Genomic DNA, 24,913 nt, shown 5'->3' with positions numbered 1-24,913 from the left:
ATTAATGTATGTAACTTTCTGAACAATTTCTAGCTTTAAGTATGCTTGACTATAATGAAAAGGAATCCTAATCTGTTGCCTTCTTCTGTCTTCTAGGTTGATACTTTATTTCTGGATCATTCAGATTGTCTTGTCTTTAAATTTTTCCCCCCTGAAACAGTATTTAAGAATCTTATATACCTCCCAAGCATTGCTTATAAGTACTGTCCTTGCCTACAGTTGATATCACATTGCAAGTTTCCACGTAACATTTTTCCCAACCCTTCTTTATTCATATTGTTTTACAAGGAACCACATTTTCTGTGTGTTTGATGGATATCAGTACACAGAGGGTAGTAAAATCTAAGGAAGCAATGTCCCTAGCTACCACTAAAATTAAATTATGTTTCAGGAAATGGATGGCTGTTTGAATTTGTGATTGGCAAAATCCCTAAATCTCTGTAATAGGGATGGGTAGTGGGTCAAAAATGCAGCCTTGTTCAGCCTTCTTCCTCCCAAGTGCTGCTCACATTTAAGGGACAATATATGCAAAGGCCTCCAATTATTTATCAGTCCAGCCAGTTCCCATGGAAACAGCTTCCAGACTTTGAGAAGTTGTTTTCCTTCAAGTATTGTTTTGACTCAGTAACTTTTCATCTTCCTTCATTTCAATGAGATGATGTGATGGGGTGGCTTACGTGATATTTAAAGTGACCATTTTTATTATCAAGGCAGACAGCATCTGCACTGACTTTGTACAAAAATGTCACTTTAGGGCTTAAATTACTAATATGTGAAATGGTTATATTACTCTCCCTCCCAAATTAAAGATCACTGGCTATTAATTGTTCTCTATATTCAGAGTGGCTGACAGCTAGAGCAGAAGTCCAAGAGTGAGAAAGAAGCTCATTGTTTGGCTCTATAAATAAATATCTCTTCAATAGGGTATCTTACCATCAGATAAAATAAATGAGTCAGAATTCACACACACACACACACACACACACACACACACACACACACTCCAACCACCAGTGATGACAAGTTTAAAATAAATACATCCTTAAATCATGTTTAATGGGATATATTTGTACCTATTCCCTAAGGAAGTAGACTTAGAATGGGGAGATTTGAAGGAGGAGTTAGAGATAAGTAGCATTGAGTGCCCAGAAAGTCATGGTCCCCTTCAGGCTCCTTGAGTACATGTGTGTGCATACATAGGCACACATGGCACACATCATCACACTCACACTGAGAAAATAACAGGATTCATCTCCTTTATTCATAAAATTTGAAAGTTAAAATGTATTTAACAGTTTGATAACTAAAAGATCATAAAAGATCAGCCTCAAAATCACAATGAAATAACTGATTTTTTTTCTGAGATTTGATTGTGTTAAGTGTCTGTGGGTCCCTCAGATTAATCCTTTAAAATGGATACTTTTACCAATTTAATGGATATTGTATGAATTTTGATGCATTTAAGCATATGACATAGAAGTCTGTTTCTGCAGATTAACCTTATAATAGCAATGCTTTTATAGCAGGAAGTGTGAAGGTAGGGAGTCTAGGCCCCTTCTATCTTTTTGCTCCATCATCTTTATAGGAAAGCTTTTATCTTCTTGCTTCTCAAATAGCAGCAAGATGGCTTCTCTTTCATCAGCTGTGCTGTAGGCTGGAGAAAGAGAAAGAGACAAAGGGTTGTCTATATTAGAAAAGCAAAAACATTCTAAGAAACCCCTAATGGGTCCATACCTAGTCTCATTGCCTACACTTACATTACATGGCCATGCCTGGTGCCAGGGAGTCCGAGAAGGTGAATATTTTATCTGGCATAAAATTTGAGCAGCAAGGAGCTCTGTCACTAAGGAGGAAGTAGAGAATAGCTTTAGAGTGGGAAATTATTACTGTCTAAAGATTCATTGGTCTCAGGATGCTGTGTAATCACAACCAGTATTTCTAGGCAATTTTCAGGATAAAGTTGACTGTGGATACCTATTCAATTTTGCTGTTTTGGAGGGTTTTCTTTTTTTATGGATAGCCATTGTAACAAACATTTTTATATACTTTATTCTTTGCATCATATGAGTGAGAAGGAGGTCATTCTAGGCCATTAATAACTTTTGTGTACTAGAATATTCTTTTTTACATGCTTCATTTAAATGGTGTCTTTAGAGTCCATGTTATGACCAATACTAATCTCTTTTGGACGACACTTAAATTCTAAGTTGCAGCACCTATACCCAAAATCTAAGAATTTCTTAATTATCTCTATCAGTTTCAAATGACTTGTTTTTTTAATGCCCACATACTGATAATAGAACACTAAATCTTTAAACTAACTGAGGGAACATTCATACAAGAAGCTGTTGTTTTTTGTATAGCTCTACTAGCCTTAACATCTAAAATTCAGTATTTGATAGAAGACTTTTAAGATCTTAAAATTGTTACCTCTTAAATATTTTACATACTTATAAAAATATTTATTAATTATATTCTATATTCCACTAAAATGCAAATCTTAGGTTCTCTACATTTCTCAGAATCAGTCTTTCATATTGATAATTAAGATGGAGAGATTTTTCAATGACAGGTTATTGAAAAGAGGAAGAAAAGGAGCAGGAAAAGAGAAGAGAAAGTGAAAATAGGGTATCTGTTCTGATGTTCTTTCTAAGTGATACTCAGAAGTGAACACAGTACAATTTCCTGAATGCAAATATAATAATAATTCATATGTAATGTAATTTGATATTACAGATTTACATCCAATTTCAAACGCTGTGTGAATTCAATTAGAATTAATTTTATCTCGTCTTACACATATTATTGAATACATTTTTCAAATATAATTTTGATCCTGTTGATTTGAGATGATTTGTGTTTCATAAACATTTGCATGCAAGTATGATATATGACAGGGTGTCAAATATATCACGTGATACACGAGGTTTAGATAAAATAAGATATTCTCTAATTATAAAACAAAACATGTAGAATATTGCATACAAAGTCCTTACCTTATTCGCTTACAGCTAAAGCATTGAGGAAAAAAGCATACACAGAAATTCAATCAAGAAAATAACCAAATAGACATTTAAAACAAAGAAACCCTGCAAAAGAAAATGTGCTCCATATGATACACACGCGTACAGATAAATGTATATTTTAGTTATGTGATATATAGGGATATAAATACATGATGGTATTCTAAAGAACAGAATTGGCAACATTAAATCACTAAGTAACTGTTTTCTCTCATAATGTCCCTTAAAGTCTGCTCTGTAGGGTGATACTCCTCCCCCTAGATAAAATCTTGGTCAGTTCTCCATAGTTATATTAAGTAATAAAATCTTCCTAGTACTTTAGTCATTTAAACTATTCCAGTTTTGAAACTGATAGGTACAGCCAGAGCAGAACAAAAACTCCAACTTTCACTCAAAATTAAGGCTTCTGCACTTGCCTAATCTGCCATGCTACAGAAGGCTGGCTTACCGTATGAAAGTAGGGCCCAGACAGATACTTTTCTATTTTCCCAATTTATCATTCTTCCCCTCCTCAGTTGTTAACTTACACAGTTTATGATGACACCAGGGTTCAAGACGGTGAAGGGAAGACATGTAGGGGCACAAGAAAGCGCGTTTGTTCTGGTGCTTTGTGAGCTGCTGTTGTTGCTGCCTAGGTCTGGCAGGGGTCAAAGCTGATACTTGATCTTCTTTCCTTTGCAGAGTGTTTCAGTTCCTTCAGGGTTTTTCAGACCATCCATTCCTCTCCCCATTTTGCTAAGGATCCCTTCCTTGCCTGCACTTCACTGACCATAATATGGGTCTCAGCAGTCTATCTCTCCATAGACTCTATCTGTTGGGATTCTACCCTCTTTTAGAGGCCCTTTGGGAAAAAGTCAATTTAAGATGACTCCACGCCAGCTTTCAATCACATTTGTGTGGTCCACGCCTTCTCTATGTATCTTTGGTCATGTTCAATTGTAATTTACTCCTCAAAATGAAGCCGTCTATGCTGTTGTCACAAGTGCTATTCTTCAGATGTAGACAGATGTGTTTTAATTAATAAAATCAAAATTAAAAGTATCACTAATTAATAGTTTTTTAATCCTGTAATCACGGAAACAAAACATTAAAAACCATCATGTGTGGTGGACACATTTATTGATGTTAAAAAACATTGGGGATCATCAAAATAGGTGAATAACTTCCTTTTACAGATAAAAAGCAAAGAATCAATTTAGTAAAAGTTGTTACTGGCCACGGGCAGACCAAAGCCTTTTATGATGCACTCTAAAGAGGGTGGGATCTGGAGTCAAACCTAACGAGGTTTCAACCTTCTCTCTGCTACGTATTCGTTGTAAGAGGTTGGTTAACGAGGTTTCCACCCTATCTCTGCTACGTATTCGTTGTAAGAGGTTGGTTAACGAGGTTTCCACCCTATCTCTGCTACGTATTCGTTGTAAGAGGTTGGTTAACGAGGTTTCCACCCTATCTCTGCTACGTATTCGTTGTAAGAGGTTGGTTAACGAGGTTTCCACCCTATCTCTGCTACGTATTCGTTGTAAGAGGTTGGTTAACGAGGTTTCCACCCTATCTCTGCTACGTATTCGTTGTAAGAGGTTGGTTAACGAGGTTTCCACCCTATCTCTGCTACGTATTCGTTGTAAGAGGTTGGTTAACGAGGTTTCCACCCTATCTCTGCTACGTATTCGTTGTAAGAGGTTGGTTAACGAGGTTTCCACCCTATCTCTGCTACGTATTCGTTGTAAGAGGTTGGTTAACGAGGTTTCCACCCTATCTCTGCTACGTATTCGTTGTAAGAGGTTGGTTAACGAGGTTTCCACCCTATCTCTGCTACGTATTCGTTGTAAGAGGTTGGTTAACGAGGTTTCCACCCTATCTCTGCTACGTATTCGTTGTAAGAGGTTGGTTAACGAGGTTTCCACCCTATCTCTGCTACGTATTCGTTGTAAGAGGTTGGTTAACGAGGTTTCCACCCTATCTCTGCTACGTATTCGTTGTAAGAGGTTGGTAACGAGGTTTCCACCCTATCTCTGCTACGTATTCGTTGTAAGAGGTTGGTTAACGAGGTTTCCACCCTATCTCTGCTACGTATTCGTTGTAACAGGTTGGTTAACGAGCTTTCCACCCTATCTCTGCTACGTATTAGTTATAAGAAGTTGGTTAACGAGCTTTCAACCTTATCTCTGCTACGTATTAGTTATAAGAAGTTGGTCAAGTTGAACAAATTATATAATCTCAGTTTCTTCTATGAAATGGGGATAATAATATCTATGACAATTTTGATGATCAAATAAAATGTAACACATATGGCATCTGTTGTACAGAAACTTCTAAATAATTGTTATTTGCATTGTCCAATACTGGTCAAATTATTTTTATAATAACTGTGGCCTCTTCCAATATTTGTTTTACTTCTGAATTAAAAATAACATATATATGAACATACACACATACATGCATAAATATATTTCTCAAGTTATTAAATTATTACTATGCAATAGTTACCAAGTGTATATGTGATGCATTATTAAAATGAGAACCTTTGTTTTGTTATGCTATCAAAAACAGACTTTAAACTATGCCTTGTTTTTTTTAGATAAAGCAAATAAACCAGTAGAAACAGGCTAGTACTTCTATTGAATTTATATATTTGGGGTTAGGAAACTAAGTAGAGAAGCTCTGGCTTTTCATGAAATGGGGCGAGATGGACCATTACAGAAAAGTCTGCTACATCCAAGGTCTTGCTGGGAGAAAACTCTAAGAATTCAGACACATAGTCACAAAGCTTTTTATGTTGCAAATCCTGTTTATTTAAATATTTACAACTCCTCATTATCTTTGAACAAGTTATCCATGCTTGTAGCCAAGCAATAGTTAAGCTATTGCTAAACAGAGTCCCCAGAATTGCATCTGTAGCTACTGTATTCATCCAAAGGGAGGATACTAGTATTGTTCCCACATAGATAGTATCACTATTTCCTTCATTGTTTATAACCCCCATTTTATATATATATTTTATATGCATATACATATGCATTATATATGCATATATATTTTTTATATATGCATTTATTTCAAAATTCTCTCTGTAATGAATGCTTTGATTTTTCCATGTGGGATGAGCTTTTGTCATCTGATTGTTCTACTCCAACACAAATTCAAAACAGCACAGCAAAGATCTATAAAATATCTAGATTACAGCTCTAGATAATCTAATATCTAGAATTCTAAGATATGTTATCTTTAACTATTAATGGGATCTATTTAAGACTGCTCTTTTCAAGATCAGTATTATTACTATCTATGTCCACTGTATATAGACAATGGATATTTTTCCTTCGAAAACATGAAAAGGGAATTGTGGCTTATTGAAAGTATTAGTATGAACTCATGAATTTAATATGTTTAAATGTACTTAATATATCACATATACATACATTCAAATATTTCCTTTTACATTTCTTAGCTCTGTCTACTGAAAGAGACTAGAAACAATGGCCAATTAATAGCAATATACAAGTCAAATACCCAGATCTTCGTTTCTAAATATAATTTGTCACTAGAAAGAACCAAGGCTCCTTGAAGGAAAGGCAGATTTCAGAGCTGGGGAAGACAAATAACAAAATAATATGGAACATCTTGTACCTTAGAAAACATAGAAGTACTTAAAGAATGAGAGGGACGGCTGGGTGTGGCAGCTCACGCCTGTAATCCCAGCACTTTGGGAGGCCGAGGCGATGGATCATTTGAGGTGAGGAGATCGAGACCAGCCTGACCAACATGGTGAAACCCTGTCTCTACTAAAAATACAAAAAAAATTAGCCAGGCATGGTTGCACATGCCTGTAGTCCCAGTTGCTCGGGAGGCTGAGGGAGGAGAATTGCTTGAACCTGGGAGATAGAGGTTGCAGTGAGCCAAGATTGTGCCATTGCACTCCAGCCTGGGAGACAGAGCAAGACTCAGTCTCTAAATAAATAAATAAATAAGTAAATAAAAATAAAGAATCAGAGGGACATGTTGAAAGGGCAAGGTACCCAGCTTTAAGGAACCCTGCTGGCCAAATTTTGGAAAATTTGAGCATCAAAATGAAGAATGTTAGCAGTAAAGTCTAACCTATTAAATTAATTAAGAATCCAGGACTCCGTACTGATATAAACTTTAAAAATAAAGAGATAAAGGGACTGATATTAAAGGCTCACATATCATGCCAGGTAATACCAATGACTTGAAGGAAGACCTGCATAGTAGAAGCCTCTCTAAAGAAATTATATAAACCTGAATGACTGGTAAGAGCAAGAAGAAACAGAGTGAAGACTGAAAGACAAAACTCTCTTTAATTCTTTTCTTCTCCTGCTCCCTTGTTTCTCTTGGCTCAATTTACTATGACAGTAACTATGGTATTTCACTTATACAACGTTGTAGAATTAGGAACTGCCAGAAAAAAGGTTTCTAAGGGAACTTCCTGAATGTTTTCACTTTACATGTATTATCGCAGTGGGTTTGTCACTGAAAACAGACCAATGAAGAAATCTCCTTGAAAGCAAATCATTGTTCCTTCTTCCCAACTCTTGCTACATCTCTGACCATTTTTCCTCTCAGTTCCTCATCCAGCTAATCTATTTCTCCCAGGGACTTAAGAATTGGAGAAACTCTCAGGTTCCATGTTAAGAACTCAAGTTCTGGTAAATGTAATGCAATGAATGTCTCAAACATAATTCCACTTCTATAACTTAAAAAGAAATCATGAATTCAGCGAATTAGTAACTGGCTTTCAATGCCAACATATTTAAAAGTAGGCTGAAAATATATCATAAGGTATGCTATATGAAAAGTTGAGTTTAAAATTGTATGTCAAAAATTACTTGATCTTTACACAATATTTCCATGAGTTCGGTTTGCATTAAATATGAATGATCATATTTAATATTTTATTGTTTTACATTAAATAATGGTAATATTCTAATGGCTATTGGATTTTAAATAGAACAAATATATCGTGGAAACTTCTGAAAATAAATTCTATCTTGTGTTAAATCATAATAACAAAAAGATATTATAATCACTTATTTAAAAATGATTTGTGAGTAACTCCTACTAATACTACATACTACATAGAAATAGCACTCTGTAGTACTTCTAATATGTTGGAACATATGTGCCCAGAGATGAATTAATAATGTCTCTCTCCTAAAGAACCTCACCAGTGATAAAAGCAGACATGTAAATCAGTAATTGCAAAGAAATGTGTCAACTGCACAAGACAATGGCAGCTTAAAAATCGAACAATTCAATGGTTGGTAGGCAGGAGACAGTGAGAAGCGGCCTCCTAAAGGAGAGGATGCTTGAAGGGGAGTTTCAAAGATGAGTTCGTTATCAGGAAAGAAAGAATGCATGAGAAGAATATTAAACAATGAAAACAGCATACGCAAAGTCACATATGCATGGATTAGCACAATATATGGTGGGAATGGGTTAGGGAAGTTTTAAATTTTAAGTGGGAACCAAATTGTGGAAGCCCTTATGAACTAACCTAAGAAGTAGTATAACTGAAGGCATGAAAGAATCAAAGTGAAAATTACCTATTCTCTGGCAAGCCAACTTCCCACTTCAGGACATAGAGTAGGTAATTTTCACTTTCATTCTTGTATGCATGAAAAGAATTTTCATTTCTCCTGGGCCTGAAAAGTCTTTCCTCCAGATTTTTGTACAACTAGATACTGTTCATTATTCAAGTCCTGGCCTAAAACACTTCCTAAGAGAAGCTCTCCCTTACCATCCAGCTAAAGTAGTGCCACACTATCATATCCACCTGTTAACTTTCCATTTCCTTTGTTTGTAAAGCTTTCAATATAGAAACATACAATAAATACCAATTTTACAACTTCATGTAGCATACACAAACATCTCCTTGATTCTTGCAAATTAGACTGAGAAAATCGTGGAAATTGCTAAGCAACGTTTGGTGTAGTGCAGACTCTAGGGATTTGCTGGCTGGCAACATTCCCTTCATCCTGTAATGAACATATTTTGTTCAGTAGTAGCCATATGAGTATGAATAAAGCAAAGAGACCCATTCAGAGATATTTGCATTTTCTTAACACAGAAAGAAAACTTTAGTGCAAAATTATCAGATAGTATGATAAAACATAGTGAAACATTTTGGGGAGGGTGGAAAAGATGTTTCTAGCCCACTAAATCATACCTCATATGCAAATCTTTCTGCTTTTCAAGAGAGACCTACATTTGTCTCCAGAGAAGAGGACTGGGAAATAAATCTCCATTAGTCCTAGGAAATGTAAACTTCTTTTATTTAGCTTTTCCTGATGAAGTGTAGGTTCAGGGAATTTTCATATATAAACCATTATCCTTTAAAATATGTGGGGGCTTATAAACGTAATATATCTGTTGTTCTTTGGTCTGTAAAATATTTCAATAAATTATTGAGCTCTTGAAGCCACGAAATCAAACAAACTAAATATATGGTGTCTTTTACTTCTTCAATTTTCATTTTAAAATCCCCAAACACCTATTGTTAACAAATGAAGGAAACATTTCCTTATTTCCTGATCATCCCTACCAAAATATTGTTGACAATAGAAAAAAATTAATTATGGCCTATAGTAGGAAGCATAGTCATTAACAGTATGTCCTGGAAATTTTAAAATTTTATTAAAATGCCTAATCTCTACACTATAAAATATATGCAAACAATAAACTAGATTAGTATATGCAAACAATTTAAGATTGAAACTAGATAGGATTAATTTATAGAACATATATAGCTATTAATTGATCAATATCTTAATGAAAATTAACAGTGCATAAAAATATTCATAATTGTCCTCAAAGAACATGAACTAGGCCGGGCACCGTCTGTAATCCCAGAACTTTGGGAGGCCGAGGCAGGTGGATTATCTGAGGTCAGGAGTTCAAGACCAGCCTGACCAACATGGTGAAACCCCGTCTCTACTAAAAACAACAACAACAAAAATAGAAAAAAATTAGCTGGGCATGGTGGTGGGCACCTGTAATCCCAGCTACTCAGGAGGCTGAGGCAGGAGAATCGTTTGAACCCAGGAGGTAGAGGTTGCAGTGAGCTGAGATCATGCTGCTGCACTCCAGCCTGGGTGCGACAGAGTGAGACTCCGTCTCAAAGAAAAAAAAGAAAAGAATATGAGCTAAATTTTATCACATATTTATGTAAAATTTTGAATTGTATCATACGTATTTATTCACAGCATACTTTTATTTACCAAAGTACATCGTACATTATACAAATCTTAATTACATTTACATTATACATTTATAATATTAAAATTGTGCGAGTAGTCTTCAAATATCTGACAACTTTGGGGTCAGTGAATTATTTAAGAAAAAACTCAGAAGAGTTTTGAAAAAGGAGCAGGTGTGATTCTACAAATTCAATATGAGGCACCAGTGGGAGAAGTCAATTGGATGAGCACATGAAATATTAGGAGTGCTCGTGAGGGGGAAGTAACAGGTCTGTTGTGTGCAGTGCTGGGCAGGCTGCATATGGAGAATGTGTTAAAAGAGCATTTGCAAACTTAAGCATTACTTGAAGATATTAAACAGAATGATGGAAGCCTGGTCTTTGATTATTTATTGCTGACATATGCATTGCAGTGATGGCATTAATGCCTAATGATTAAGCTAACATGAATTGACAATGAACAAGTCATGCTTTATAAATAAAAAATGCATGTTGTTTGATTTGACTCATTCTTTGTGAACCTATGCTAGCTTCATATTCTTTCTCTCGATGTCCTATTTTTTTGGTCTATAGTTTGTGAGGTTCACCTTTTTCCTCTTTAGAAAATGGTGATAGCTTTGCTTTTCAACTGACTCCCCTAATGTCCACTTTTCTTCAGAGATTACAGACAATGGTTTTCCAAATCTCCTTATTCTTTTATTGCCTTAGGATCTAATTGCAAGCAGTTGAAAGATTAAAATCCTCTAAAGAAATTAAATTATTTCTAATTATCCCATGACCTGTTTTAAACTACAATTTTCTCTTAAAGAAACTTACCCTCCATTTTTCTTTTAAAATTACTCCCTGTGATAGAGAAAGTAGGAGACAACTGTCTCAAAAATCTGCTTGTTCCTTTTGATCTATTAAAATACCATTAAAAATTTTGGGTTTACTTTGCTGGTGTCAGTTGATTTTGTGCTTACTATAATAGATCCATTTGACCCTTTCATATTCATTGATATCTACATGTACTGTTTTTTCCTACTACTGTAGTTTCTCTTATTCATTCAACCTCAGTGAGGAATACAAACAAGAGTCATGCTCTCAAAGAAGCCTAGAAGTAAGGCTGAGATATGTCAACAGTGTTGTAATGCAAGCCAGGAAGAAACGTGATAAAAGGTTCCGGTAGCATGTACTAAGAGTTCAGTAGATAAGGTTACCTTAGGTGATTATGTATAAATTTTAAAAAAACTTTCTATAAGGGCTTTATTTAAGCTGGACTTCTAAAGAATCCCCTATCCAAGAAAATGGTTGGGCCTTAATAGGTCTATAAATTACATGAAATTATATGTAATATTTGGAAAATATGTGTATGCAATATACAATGTATACATTGTGATAGAGAGAAAAGGGCAGAATAAGACTACTAGTATTCATCATATTCTGAAAGACCTCCACACAGAGTAGTGTTTGGAGAGTTTTGCAACATTATTAAAATAGTATGATTAGAATTACATTCTCATGGCTTCCAAATGTTCATCAGCATTTTTGCTTCTCAACAATCTAAGCAAGCATGACGAACTTTTCATTGAATTTCTTGAAACACGCTTTTCCAGAGACTAGAAAACACATCTGATTGTTCCTTACTATTTTGCAATATAATATGTTCATTTCCTTCCCCAAATCTTTTCTTCACCTACAAGTTCACTGATAAAAATTAAGCCCATAATATTCTTCCTTTGTTTCCTTTCACTTTCTGGGAATTGAAACTGTTGTCATTTTAAATCAACAATAAAATTATTTTTAAAATAAGAGGCAGAATTAGAATATGGGCACTAGATATCATATTAAAATAACAGAATACTCAACTTTTTTAAAATTGTATGGAGACTGATGGGAAACTGAATTCATATACTGAGAAGAGCTACAGAGAATAAAAAGAACAAATTAATATGTGCATTTAGAAAGCAGAGGGAATAGTAATATAAAAAAGGAGTTAAAAACATAAAAGTAGAGATAAGTAGTGTTTCACAGAGTTTTCTGTAAGGGTAAGTGCACGAAAAATGGCAAGATGGTTTTAAAAGATTTAGAATTCACAAAGTAGAAAGTGACAGAAATTGAACTACTCACTTAAATTTAAAAAGAGAGGGGGGGATAGATTCAGCTACTTGATGGCATGAAATCAAAGTACTTGAATTTTTGAAGTGTATTTAAAAATCTAGTAAAGAATGCCTACAATTACAAAAGGTATGAGATTGTCTTTTTGAGTTTAGTAGAATATAAACTGATGACAAAAGACTGACAGGCACCAAATAAGTAGAGTGTAAAACAACAACAAAAAAAAGAAAGATAAATTCAGGTAATGATATTCAAGCAGTATGACTGCATAAGATTGCATAAGAAAGAATACATTTCCAAATCCAAAACAATATCATCCTATTGTATTATATGCATATATTGAATACAATAACAAAAGTATCAAGGGTTCTTATTAAAGCACCCATTATCATTTATGTAAAATATTGCAAGACTTTAAAGTCACAGAACAAAACATATTTTTCCCCATTATCTTTTTTGAGATGATCAAATTTCTTCACACTTTGTGAACTGCATAGTTAAGATGGAGCAATGATTTGAACTATTTGCAAATGCAGTTCCTTCCCCACTCTTTATATACTGTTTGGGCCATGAATCTATGGAAAGAGGTGTTTTACAAGAACGAAAGTCACATCATTCAGGACTTTCTAGCATAAAATGATCTAATATGCTTAGATTTAAGTGGTCAGATTTTGCCCCTTCCTCCCTTTCCTCTCCATGTTCCCAGATCATTTCCAGAGAGATAAGTAACTAATTGACAGTGTTGTTTGAGAGTAAATTCCTGAGTTATATAGAAGTTGGACCAATTATTCCCTCATAAAACTAAAACAAATTCTACAATAGTTACATGAAATGCAGAAGCACAATCAATGAACATTAATTCTTGACTGAAATGAAACAGCCCTGGTGTTTTCATGCAAACTTAGCTGCTATAAACCTAAAAGATACAATCACCAAAAGATGTGAAGTCTTGAGGTAAAGATTAGCACTATAAATGTCATTTGATATCAGATGAAATATGCATTTCTGTACATGTGTTTTGAAGAATCTAAGCCCCTAAAACTTCTCCTCACTAACCCCAAGATGCCTGAATTTCTCAACGTTAAGTTTTCACATCGTAATACAGTTTTCTTTCCTGGTGTTTCCTCTTCTCTCTGCCGAGTAAAGGATGTTATAAAATCGCAGTTCAATGTTTTTTTCTCTTCTTGTATTTTCCACTCTGCTGGTTATGGCCAATGAGTCAAGGTTCAAAGTGTTCCCATATATATCTCTGCAGCTCAAACTCTCCAGAACTTGGGCTTGTATTTCCAGTTACTGGACTGGACTTAAGCTGGGCACACCCACAGTGTCCCTGGACTGGGCGAGGAATGCTGGAAACCACTGCATAAACATGAAAAATCATTCCGTAATTTAGGCAAAGTTTGGAGAGAGAGTCACATTTTATAATAGTACAAATACGAACCTACAAAAGAGTAGAATCCCAGACTGGGCCAAGAACGCTGGAAACCACTGGATAAACATGAAAAATCATTCCATAATTTAGGCAAAGTTTGGAGAGAGAGTCACATTTTATAATAGTACAAATACGAACCTACAAAAGAGTAGAATCTAAAATCCACATGAATCTTTAGACGAAAACTAGAGACGAAATAAAGTTGCTCTTGGTGGGGTTAGGTGAGTATGTCATTGTTAGAGACAGTGATAGAGAAGTCTAAGAAACTCTGTACTGTGCTAAATAAATCCACCTTTTAAGTGTGGATTCCTATTTTTGTGGGCTTTTGTTTTTTATTTTACATTCAAGGGGTATAACTGCAGATTGGGTTAACATTTTTGTGTGAATATTGAAACAGTTGTGAAAGGAAGTTTATTAATAGGAATGACCACAGACAAACTATGAAATAGACTGAATTTGTGTCTCACCATGTCATCACCATCTCTCAACTCTGCACAGACCCAGTGCTGTCCCTGGCTCTTGAAGACACTGGTTTCTTAACCTCAGCTTCATGGATAAGTACATTTTGTCTTTTCTTCATTGATATGTGCTCTCCTGCATTCTGTTATTGTAAGACATTACTGTGAATGTAAAGAGATAATCATTTAATACTATCAGTAAGAATTCATATATATATATATATATATATATATATATTTTTTTTTTTTTTTTTTTTTTTGAGATGCAGTCTCCCTCTCTCACCAGGCTGGAGTGCAGTGGTGTGATCTCGGCTCACTGCAACCTCTGCCTCCTGGGTTCAAGCGATTCTCCTGCCTTAGCCAAGAATTCATATTAAAGCAGTCGTCATTTAATGAAATTTTGGACACCCTCACTTTAGGCACATCTGCTATCAGGCAAAATTCTACTCAGCTTTTACACTGTGTCAGACAATGTGCCAGACACTAAGAATGCAAATAAAACATAGAACCTGGAAAGTTGTGTTTCTTCAAAGGATACATGCAGACATAAATAAAAGCTGTGTTGGTAACAGAAATAAGAGTCATAAAATGCTTCCAAGAAAGAAAGTGGGCTCAGAGGTATTTCTTTCAGGGTGAGCAGGTGTAGACCAGGCAGAGAAAGAGTTGTATTTCAGGCAAACACAAACCATGAAATGGCCTAGTGAGCGAAGGAAAGTAAGCCGTTCAACTCTGGAAGAAGTAAAGGGTTGAAAGGAGAAGTGAAGACACAGGCCTGACCCTTAGGTAGGACCCCTGGCTCAGCTGTCCCAGTCCCCAGACATGGTGGGAGATTGACTCAAGTCAATGTACCTTACTGCCCTTATCTGAACATCATTACATTTCAATGTTGAAATTCCTGTTTTTAATTATATTCCAAGGGACCTAGAATAGATGACATAAAGGGGCCTCCTTTCAGTTGTGTTAATCTTGGAGAACCCACATTAGCTTTGTTGCCCTGGGTTCCAATCTCAGAAGTACATGGAGAAATATGGCTGAACAGTTAAAAAGGGTGGAAAGGAGGATCCAAGCAAGATAAGGAGTTTGGACTTTGCTGTGTATTTCATGGGCGGCACTGGGGGGTTTTAAACACAGAAAAAAGGAGAGGTTTCAGAAAGGTCTCTCTGGCATCACAATAGAGATTTTTGAGGTAAAAAACAGGGAGAAAGAAAAACAAACACAATAATCGTGGAGTAGTGATATTGACAGACTGAACTAAGAAACAGTGTGGATAAGAAACTTTATGCTCTACAGTACTGTAGTCAGCAGAATAATGGTCCCTCTAAAAAAGGTACCACAACTCTATCTCTTATTAGTAGTGTGATTTGGGGCAATTTAAAAGCCCTGATCCTCAGTTTCCTCATCTGTAAAAGAAAAAAAAAAAGAATAGCAATGTCTTAAGTCAGGATCCCCAGGATCAAACCCTGAGATGAAGATTGTCTGCAAGTGATTTATTACAGAAATGCTACCAGGAAAAACTCATCAGGTACCACAGTAAGCAAGATAGGGAAGAAGGTGGTTTCAGGCAAAATCTTAACATCAATATAATTCTATAGGGGAGCCTCAGGGTGTAAATTACACCTCAGGTTTTCTTGCTACTAGAGGCAAGACGGCTGGTCTTTTATACTCTATAGGAAAGTCCTTGGCAAAGGGTATCCTGGGAAAGAAGTAAACTTGCAGGTGGTTCCGTCTGGCTCTCTATGCCAGTACACAAAGTGAGTCTAGTAGTGTTTGGGCCTTCCTCCAAAGAGAGTCTCGGGGCAGACTGTGAGAAGCAAAAGAACACAGAAGCTAGAGGAAGGATACTCAGATTCAACCAAAGGGATCCTAGGAGATCTGGGTGGAGACTATGTCTGCCACAAGCATCTATCTCATAGAACTCTTCTAAGAACTGAATGCATTCATATCTTTCTTTCTTTGGCTTTTAGGATTCCTAAACTATTTTTCTTCTGGAACAGCATGCAATATTTAGCATTCTGCTCTACACTCAGAGTGCTCAGTGATGAAATAATTTCTTCTTGACATAGCATCAAATCCAAAAAGGGTAAAGGCAGTGGAGAAATTAAGCGAATATGAGGAATACCATAATAGAAAGAAAAAAAGTCTGATCCCAATTTCTGACTCCAAGGATAGTGCTTTCCTCAGGGTTCCACTTTTATCAGTTAAGATCCAGTCAAAGGGTATTGACTATTAGGACAGGAAAAAATCCCACTAAAGAATACAGTAACAGTGGTTATTGGGAACAGCCACTATCTCTCAGGCTCTAGGAGAGTACCCAAGGAGGGAATAACTGAGTAGAACTTCCCCCTACCCACCCTCCACCCTACTAAGCCTGAAAGTAGGTGCTCATTGGAAATAATATGGCTGTGGTCCACTTAATGATCCAGAAATTTAAGGTGTCACACACTGGGCTGCTGAGGAAACCATCAGCTGTGTTTTCAGTAAAACTTGCTAGGAAGCCATTCCACTGACATGCCAGTGGTACTCCATAGAAAGACACATACTAGGGAACTGGCCAAATTTACTGAAGATTATGTAACATGGCCTTCTTGCACACCACTGGTCAGAAAGTCACTCACTGGCCACCACACCATAGGAGCAAGCAGGAAAGCACTGGAACCAAGAAAAGGAGCCCCTTTCTTTCTGCAGTGTTCCCCTAGCACCTTCTATTGACAAAGCTAAACATTGTGCCAACTGACCATAAAGACGTTTATAAATTTCAGCTCTAATGTCACAATTTAGGGCAAAGAAGGGTAGCTGTGAAGTCGAAGAGCACTAAGTTAACTGGCACTGACCTCAGTGACACTCCTGGGATTTGGGGGATGGGAGGAGCATGCTGTTATGCCCAAATTCTGCTCCATTTGTTTACTTTTTTCCTAATTGTCTCTGAAAGAAAGAGCAGGCCCAATCTTTTGGGACACTATGTAGTGAGAGCTGGTATGACACATGGTAAGTGCACAGAGAGTTCAATTCAGTAACTGAGACAAAGTCTAGAGCCGAACCACTTGGGTCTGAATGTTAGCTTCACCATTAACAAGATTTGTAGCCTTGCAAAAGTTCATACTTGTATACCTCAGTTTCCTTACCTGTAAAAGGAGATAACAGTGCCTATTTTATCAAAATGTCAGGAGAAATGAAGTATGATGTGTAAAGCCTATAGAACAACATCTTGCATGTAGTTAGAACCTAATAAATATTAGTATATTCCATGAATGGTAGCTTGTCATTTGGTTTTACAATATGTATATATTCGGTTCTCATGATGAGTTTCCATTTAGAACTATGCCTCATAATGCTAACACTCAACTTCTCTGGGTGAGATTAGGCTTTGCTATCAAGTCTTGCCTACTCCTGGGCATTGCCTGCAGCTCTGGCTTCAGATCCTGGCACTGCCCCTGGCTCACTGAATAAGCTTCAACTAGTGCAGCCAACTTACGGAGGATCTGTTTTCTCAAGTGAAAAAAACACACAAGGTTAAACAAATCATCTTTCTTTAAGATCTCTTCCAGTTCTGACTACATTTGATCCCCCTCATCCCCAAGTAGTAAGTTATACCTAAGAGGGAAAGAGGAGGGAATTATCATTTCGAACTCCTACTCACCTGTGCCAGGAGAGCACTGCTGTGACTGATTTCCCTGATTTCATCCTCACCACAGTCCTAACAGATTAGTATTGTTAAAGTCCATTTAACAACTAAGAAAGCTGAGGCTCAGGAAGGTCAAGCAGTTTACTCAAGATCATATTCTCAGTAAGCCGCAGAGTCTGGATTCAAACCTGGTCTTTCTGTTTGGGTCGACTCAACATTTTTAACCGTATTGTTTGCCTCCTACATCACCTTCATCTCAGACATTAAGAGTCCTACCTATTCAATGCTTTTCATCCTCTGCTTTAAAGAGATAAGTGGGTGTACAACTTTTTTTTTTTGTCTGAAACATATCATCTAAAAGTTAAGCAAATGAAATTCATTTACCAGTTACAGGAATCTTTTTCTTAAATCACTGTTAATGTCTCACAGGAAATTAGCTCTTCAGTGGAAATCAGCAGCCTCCCTGCATCCTTTTGCCCCTGTCCTCCCCTCTCTTGGATGCAAACCTGGCGAAAAGAAGGGAACACTGCTTGGGGTCAGTGAGCTGAGTTCCAGCTCCGAATGTACCATTTTCACCCTCGGGAGTCTTCTCCCCTTTCTCTGTGAGCAAAGGAGTGTTGGGCCAGACCGTCTTAAGGATTCTTCCCCAGGTACAAGCCGGACTCCGGCGGCTTTCCTGGGCAAGGGAGTGTCTCCGCCTTGTCTCTGCCACAGGTCCCTGGTTAAATTGTCAATTTCTCTGCGGAGGCTGCTCACTGCATCCGCTCCCTCCACCCCTAGCCCTGTAGACCCCTTCTCTTTCCCCTACTTGGGAAAAGTGAAGCCCCTTATCCTTGGATAGCCTTTCACCAGACAACCGTATCCCTCCGCTAAATTCCCCTACTGGCGGGACGCGCGGGCGGGGGCCTGCCCCGGGGAATGCGAGGCTGCTTCCCTTCTGCGCAATCAGGGTATACGCAGCCTCCAGTTCTCTAACTTTCTCCTTCTAAGAGGGAATTTCGAGAACTTTGAGACAAATAAGTGACTGTATAGATGAAGACATGAAACCTCTCTACACAGTGAACTCCCCCACGCTACAAGGCTCCCAGGGCTCCCAGGCCTTCTCCCGCAATGTCCCGCCGGGTCCCCCGCCCCAACTCCTTCTCGCGGCAGGATCCCGCGCCAGGACGCTCGCAGAGCCCGAGATGTGGCACCAGGCGCGCCACAAGTCCAGGTCCCGCTATTTCTGCTCCATCGGAGCCCAGGTCGGAGGGAGTCAGCGCGTCCTCCTCGCACAGCAGCCTGGCGCGCGGCTCGGTCGCACAGAGGCTGAAGAAAGGTCCGCACTGGGCTCGAGGCCCTTCCTGCCGGCCTCCCCACGCCGGGCCTCGGCTCCCCTCCTTCCCGGCTCCCGCCTCCTCCCGTAGGTTGCCAGGCGGACCCAGTCTGCCTCTCTCTCTGCCTTCACTACCCGGTCAAGCTGCGGAGGGAGGGAGGGAGGCAGCGGCGAAGCCCTCCGTGGCTCCCCACCCGGCGCGCGCGCCCCTCCTCCCCTGCCTCCTCCCCTCTGCCAGTACAGTACAACTAGTACACACACACACACACACACACGCACCCTGCCACTGCAGCTGCCATGGATATCAGCTAACAACACACACCCAGGCGCGCGCGCGCGCGTTCCCACTCGCACCACGCAGGAGTGGCCCCCGGCATCCCTACTCTCCTTCCCCACCCCCACCACACCCGCTCACCAGCTCGGCTACTGCTCGCTCCGGCTGCCGCCGCCGCCGCCGACGCCACCACTTCCTCTGCTTCCTCTGCTTCCTCCGCTTCCTCTGCTGCGGGGCCACAGCCTTGAGTGTCATTCAAGGGACAGCACAACCTCATCCAAGCTCTCCTACCTCTGCCCAGCCGTCCCTCTCATCCTCCCCCTTCCTCGTCCACACTCCATCCAAAGAAGAGGGAAAGCACCGAATAGAGGGGGGCGAAGGCAAAGTCTGCTGTTATTCCCCCTGGGCCCCCTTGCTCCTCCATCCTCATTCTCTCACCACCAGCCCCCCTAACCCCAAGGAGCCCAGGAACTGAGGCGACTCGCCCCACTGCCATGTCCAAAAGCTTGAAAAAGAAAAGCCACTGGACTAGCAAAGTCCATGAGAGTGTCATTGGCAGGAACCCGGAGGGCCAGCTGGGCTTTGAACTGAAGGGGGGCGCCGAGAATGGACAGTTCCCCTACCTGGGGGAGGTGAAGCCCGGCAAGGTGGCCTATGAGAGCGGCAGCAAGTTGGTGTCGGAGGAGCTGCTGCTGGAGGTGAACGAGACCCCCGTGGCGGGGCTCACCATCGGGGACGTGCTGGTCGTGATCAAACACTGCAAGGACCCCCTCCGGCTCAAGTGTGTCAAGCAAGGTGAGCGCAGCGGCTTGCTCAGTGTTTTGCCGGGCGGTGGGACCGCTCGGGGCGCAGGGCAATGAAAGGGTGGGCGCGCATGTTGAAGGGGGTGTGTTGCGCGATGATGGGGTGGGGGCCAGAGGGCACCCGCAGTGCAAGTGAGTTTCGCCGGGGATTCGACTTGGGGGCTAAAGGGAGGGGAGGGGCAGGTTGTGGTGTGGCGTGCAACTTTGTTTGCTCAGTTAGACCCTCCCCTTTGGAAGGTGCTCGGCCTGGTCTGACCTCCTCAGAGCTGCTGGGGCAAATTGAATGTGCGTCAGTGGTATCACCCGAAGCGGATGAAGAGGTTTTGGGGAAGGGAGGAAGGGAGAAAAGAAAGAAAGAATGGGAGGAAGGGAGGGAAAGAAGGAAGGAGCAACTTTAGGGTGCAGCGGCATCACCAGCGGGTCTGGGAAGAGAAGGTGGTGGGGTGAGCGGAGAACTGCGTCCAGCGTTTCTGGGGCTGGGCTGGGGGCGCCTGGGTCCCCAGCTGTCCCTTAGGGATCCGTGAGCCACCGCTGGCGAAGAAAAGAAGGGACAAATTGCTTTGGGCGCTTTGACGGGTCTTCTGTAACTTTTCCCCTTCTTCACTCCGTGTCCTCCTCCCCCGCCCACGGTCGTGTCATGTGGGCATCGCGCGTCACGTGCGTACTGACTAACCCCTGCGCTCACCCCTAGCCAGCCTGGGGGAGGAGGCTCCGGAAGAAGGCGCGGTGCTAGGAGCGCAGTCTAGTGCTGGGCGGGGGTCGGAGGAGATGAATGGTTGTCGGCATGGACTTTACTCAGGGGTTGCCCTCATTGAGTGGAAGTCCTCTGTGGTTGAGCTCTCCTCTGGCTCCGATTTGGGGGGCGTGTTTTGGGGGAGGAGCTGGATGAAACCCTGGCCGGTTCCAGCCCAGGCTCCCTCAGCTCCAACCTGACTTAAATGAACCTCAATTGGAGGCTGTGATGTGGATTTGGGGAGATTGGAATCATCCAGAACTCCCTGTCTTTGCTCGAAAGAAAATTATGGTGCAGAAGGAGAGAAGAGTGAGATAAAAGTTTGAATAGAGGACAACTTTAAGTAGAATAAAGTAGTAGCTTTTTTCTTTTCTGTTTTCTTTTTTAGCTCACTGCACAATTCGTGTGCGGTATGTATGGATATTTGCGTCACAGGCATATTAGCATAAGGGTTTGTTGTTGTCGTCGATGTACACTGTCCTGACTCAAAGGTGGAATTGAGCATGTCATTACCTGCATTTTGCCACTTAATCATGATCAACTACTAAGAAATGCTCTTACGGAGATGTACCGCACTGTTAAATTATTCTCTAAAAAACTTGTTTTAAAATAAACAAGATAAAAAGAAGTACTGGGCAAGGTTTCTTAAATGTAAATTGCCATACAAGAAAATGTTTTCCTTGGGTATTCTTGAGTATTAAGAGGTAATAAATTGAGATAGGTTATTATAAGTCAACATAGCTCCATACTATTTAACACTGAAGGGATATGAGTTTGGTAGGAAGGAAAATAGAGTAACTTGATATTTTTGAAGATAAGATACCTAAGGTTCAAATACAGAGATTCATGTTAACATGTTCGATGTCAAAATACCACCTTATAGGAATAGACATAAATGGAAAAATCTTTGGGCACGAAAAGTCTACTACACAACTAATGACCATGGTTTTGTTGGCCAAATGCTTGATATTTGTCATGGAACGTGGCTGCAAAAGTTAAGCGTTGTTAAATTGGACTTAATAGAGTCCCACAAACGGATGCCCTATTATAGTTTGCAATGATCATCACATCTTAAATGTTGTGTTCAATTCTGAGCACTCCTTGTTGAGGCGGACGTTGGCAAACTGTCACGCTAGCAAAGAGTAAGTTCAAAAGAGAAATAAAGGAAGATTATTGTGTATTATAGATGTATTCTATGAAATGCCGTGGAAAGACTTAACTTGGAGAAGTGAAAGAATGAAAGCTATCATTAAATAGCGAAAAGCTATCAGGTAAGAAAAGGAATTCTGACTATCCTGTGATAGCCCACGGGACAAAATGGTGATAAATCTATGAGAAATTTGAAAGGATGAAGCAGCTTTACTTTCGTTAAATCATGAGCTTTCTAACAGAGTTTTCCAAAAATTCGTGAGCACCCTGTTGGCTGAAGTTCCCATCATTGTGGGTATCCATGAAGAGGCTGAAATGACCATATGCCACGGATTCCTATATAAGATGAGGACCTGGATTAGATATTATTTGAATCTTGCCATAATTTGATCTAATGTGGTTGGAGATCACTCTTGTATTGAATTTTATGTGGAAGATTATTGCTTTTAGAACTCAGAATATATGCTTCTAAAGTGATATATTGAGGGGAAAGTCTCTTTTCATTCTATATTAACCCTCAGTTTCGTGCTTCACTGGTTCATTGATGATAAATTTGTATAATGATAGCCACAGAGCCCCACAGTTGGTTCATCTCCTGAATCACTGCTGACCAAAAACAAAACAAAACAAAATGTTTCTTTTACCTTTTGTGGAATAATTAATTCTCTTGTATATTCTTTTAAATATGATTCATGTTGCTATTCTAATAATTCTTTTCCTCGTCAAATCATAGATTAATTTTATTTATGATTATAAAAAATGAAATTTTTCAGAACCTTTACTATAGTGCCTGTGTGTCTTAGGTTTCAATACAGATGTCAGTTACTGGAAAATCATTTAGAAACTCTTGGCCCAGTAGTTATGTTTCGAGAGATGCAAAAGCTAGCATAGCTGAAAAACTTAAACATGGTTTGTTTAGCAGTTGCATTTTTAAAACATTAATGAGACTGATTTTTGAATATTCATTCAGACATTGGGTATTATACAGAAACCACAAGAATTATCATAGTTTAGGGAAGATTTTATAAAGAAAAGGTAAGATTTGAATAATAAGAATATTGTTAATAAGTGCACCAGGTAAAATTGCATTATTTACTTAATTTTATTTACTTGTTTGCCTAATTTTACATTACAGTTATCATAATTTTAATCTGTCATAATTTTAAAAGGAGGTGAGCTCCTTTTAAAATGTTGGGATTTTAAGACATTATATATATATATGTATATATCTCACAGTGTTTCTACACTGTTTAAATACCTGCAAAACAATTTTTAAAACTGTTTAATGAAATTCAAGGAATTATCTTTTTAATTTAAGCTTTCTGCTTTTAATCCACACAATAATAAACCACATATTAAAATATGGCTTATTGTCACACCCAATTATTTTTTATAAACTATGGCATTTTATTTGTAATAATAAACTTTCCTCACCAAAGTATGTAATTCTAAATTAGCAGTAATTCTATGATCTCGTTAATGCATCAGACCCAGTTGAAGAAAGTTTTTTGAGTGATATTGAGATCTATATGGAAGTGCTAAAGGTCTTCTTTCCTTTTTCTTTTCCCTTTTTTAAGGTTTGCCACTAAAGTTCACAGCAGCCAGTTACACAGGCCTTTGTGGCCTACATTCCTTGCACTATGGCTGCTATTGCATCTAATACCGCATAGAGACCTACATAACCTGGACTTATTTTCCCATTTAGGATCTCACAATGGGAAATAAAAGGCAAAAAAAAAAAAAAAATTCTAATTCTTCCCATGTGGAAGATGGGCCAAATAAATCCTTTGAAATTCAGTTTTAGAGAAGATCTACATTGCTCTCCCTCCTACTGCTCCTTTCAAAGATACCTTCAAAGGAAAGTAGATCCACATTTATTAAGAGTCATACTTTCTTCTTGACTGACTTCAGGCTAGAATAATAGAGTCAGATCTCTATACTCCTTTGTATTTAAAAAGGTAAAAACAAATTATGTCAAATTTTCTGAAAATAAAGATTGACTTTTTTTCCATAGAAATGTGAGGTATATGAATAGTGTTGTTTAATAAACAAAACATTGTTTAAACATTTTGATCATTATTATTTTAGAAATAAAGTACCATTAATGTTTTGAACAAGGTTAATGAGACGGTTCTCTTGGGGCATAATTTATAAGTGATACCACTGTAGTTTTTTGGTACATGTAGATAATTTAAATGGTATGACCTCGAATGTTAAATATGATTATTTGCTTTTTATCTGTACTGTCTCTGTTCTTAACATTTACACTCTTTAATCTTTTGGCATGTTTATTATGCTCACTTTCCTTTTCATTGCTTGTAACTCACAAATTCACTTTCATAATGAGAAAAGCATATTCACATTTGACATCTCTGATTGATTATAGTTTAATTAATGACTTTCAAATACATACAGACCCTGGCAGAATCATTTTCCTCAGAAGGTGGGGTAGAGCAATGGTTAAAGGTACAGTCTCCTAAGTAGACCACCTAGTTTTGATTCCTGAGTATGTCAGTTAGTGCTAGCTATATGTACAAGATAACTAACCTGGGGTAGTAATGGCACCTTAAGAATATTAGATAAGTTATGTATTTAAAGCGTGTAGTGTCTGGCAGGTGATAAGCATTATGTAGATTTTAGTAAATGCTATTGCAAACATATTGGTCATTTTGAGCTGGTGACATTATGAGGTGTTTTTAATTTTCAAGATATTTTACTCAATTCACATTAACTGAAAAATACGAAATGATTGACATTAATATAGAGTAATTTGCAAGTTGTATTTTAAGGTTTT

At 38.6% G+C, this 24,913-nt stretch overlaps 1 protein-coding gene and 1 long non-coding RNA gene across 4 annotated transcripts in view; one reads left to right on the top strand and one right to left on the bottom strand.

The window, feature by feature from the left end:
- Positions 1-1,228: 1,228 nt before the first annotated feature.
- LOC134810440 (uncharacterized) lies at positions 1,229-18,871 on the bottom strand. Of its 2 annotated transcripts, XR_010158475.1 has the most exons (4): positions 18,230-18,871; positions 14,233-14,385; positions 1,758-1,843; positions 1,229-1,654 (listed from the first exon to the last, which is right to left on the bottom strand). It is a non-coding gene; the product is annotated as an uncharacterized LOC134810440 (long non-coding RNA). The 2 variants fall into 2 exon arrangements; XR_010158476.1 differs by lacking the exon at positions 1,758-1,843 and having other exon boundaries at positions 18,230-18,864.
- Positions 18,872-20,113: 1,242 nt separating this feature from the next.
- LOC134810435 (huntingtin-interacting protein 1-like) overlaps positions 20,114-24,913 on the top strand; it is a 136,225-nt gene continuing 131,425 nt past the window's right edge. For both annotated transcript variants that reach the window (XM_063814306.1, XM_063814307.1), the window contains exon 1: positions 20,114-20,229. The gene's annotated coding sequence lies outside the window, so the exon portion shown is untranslated. The remainder of the gene's footprint in view (positions 20,230-24,913) is intronic.

The sequence above is a fragment of the Pan troglodytes genome, chromosome 6, assembly GCF_028858775.2.
Source record: "Pan troglodytes isolate AG18354 chromosome 6, NHGRI_mPanTro3-v2.0_pri, whole genome shotgun sequence".
NCBI lineage: Eukaryota > Metazoa > Chordata > Mammalia > Primates > Hominidae > Pan > Pan troglodytes.
Note: the sequence above shows the minus strand (reverse complement) of the source record. Positions and strands in the feature narration are given on the sequence as shown.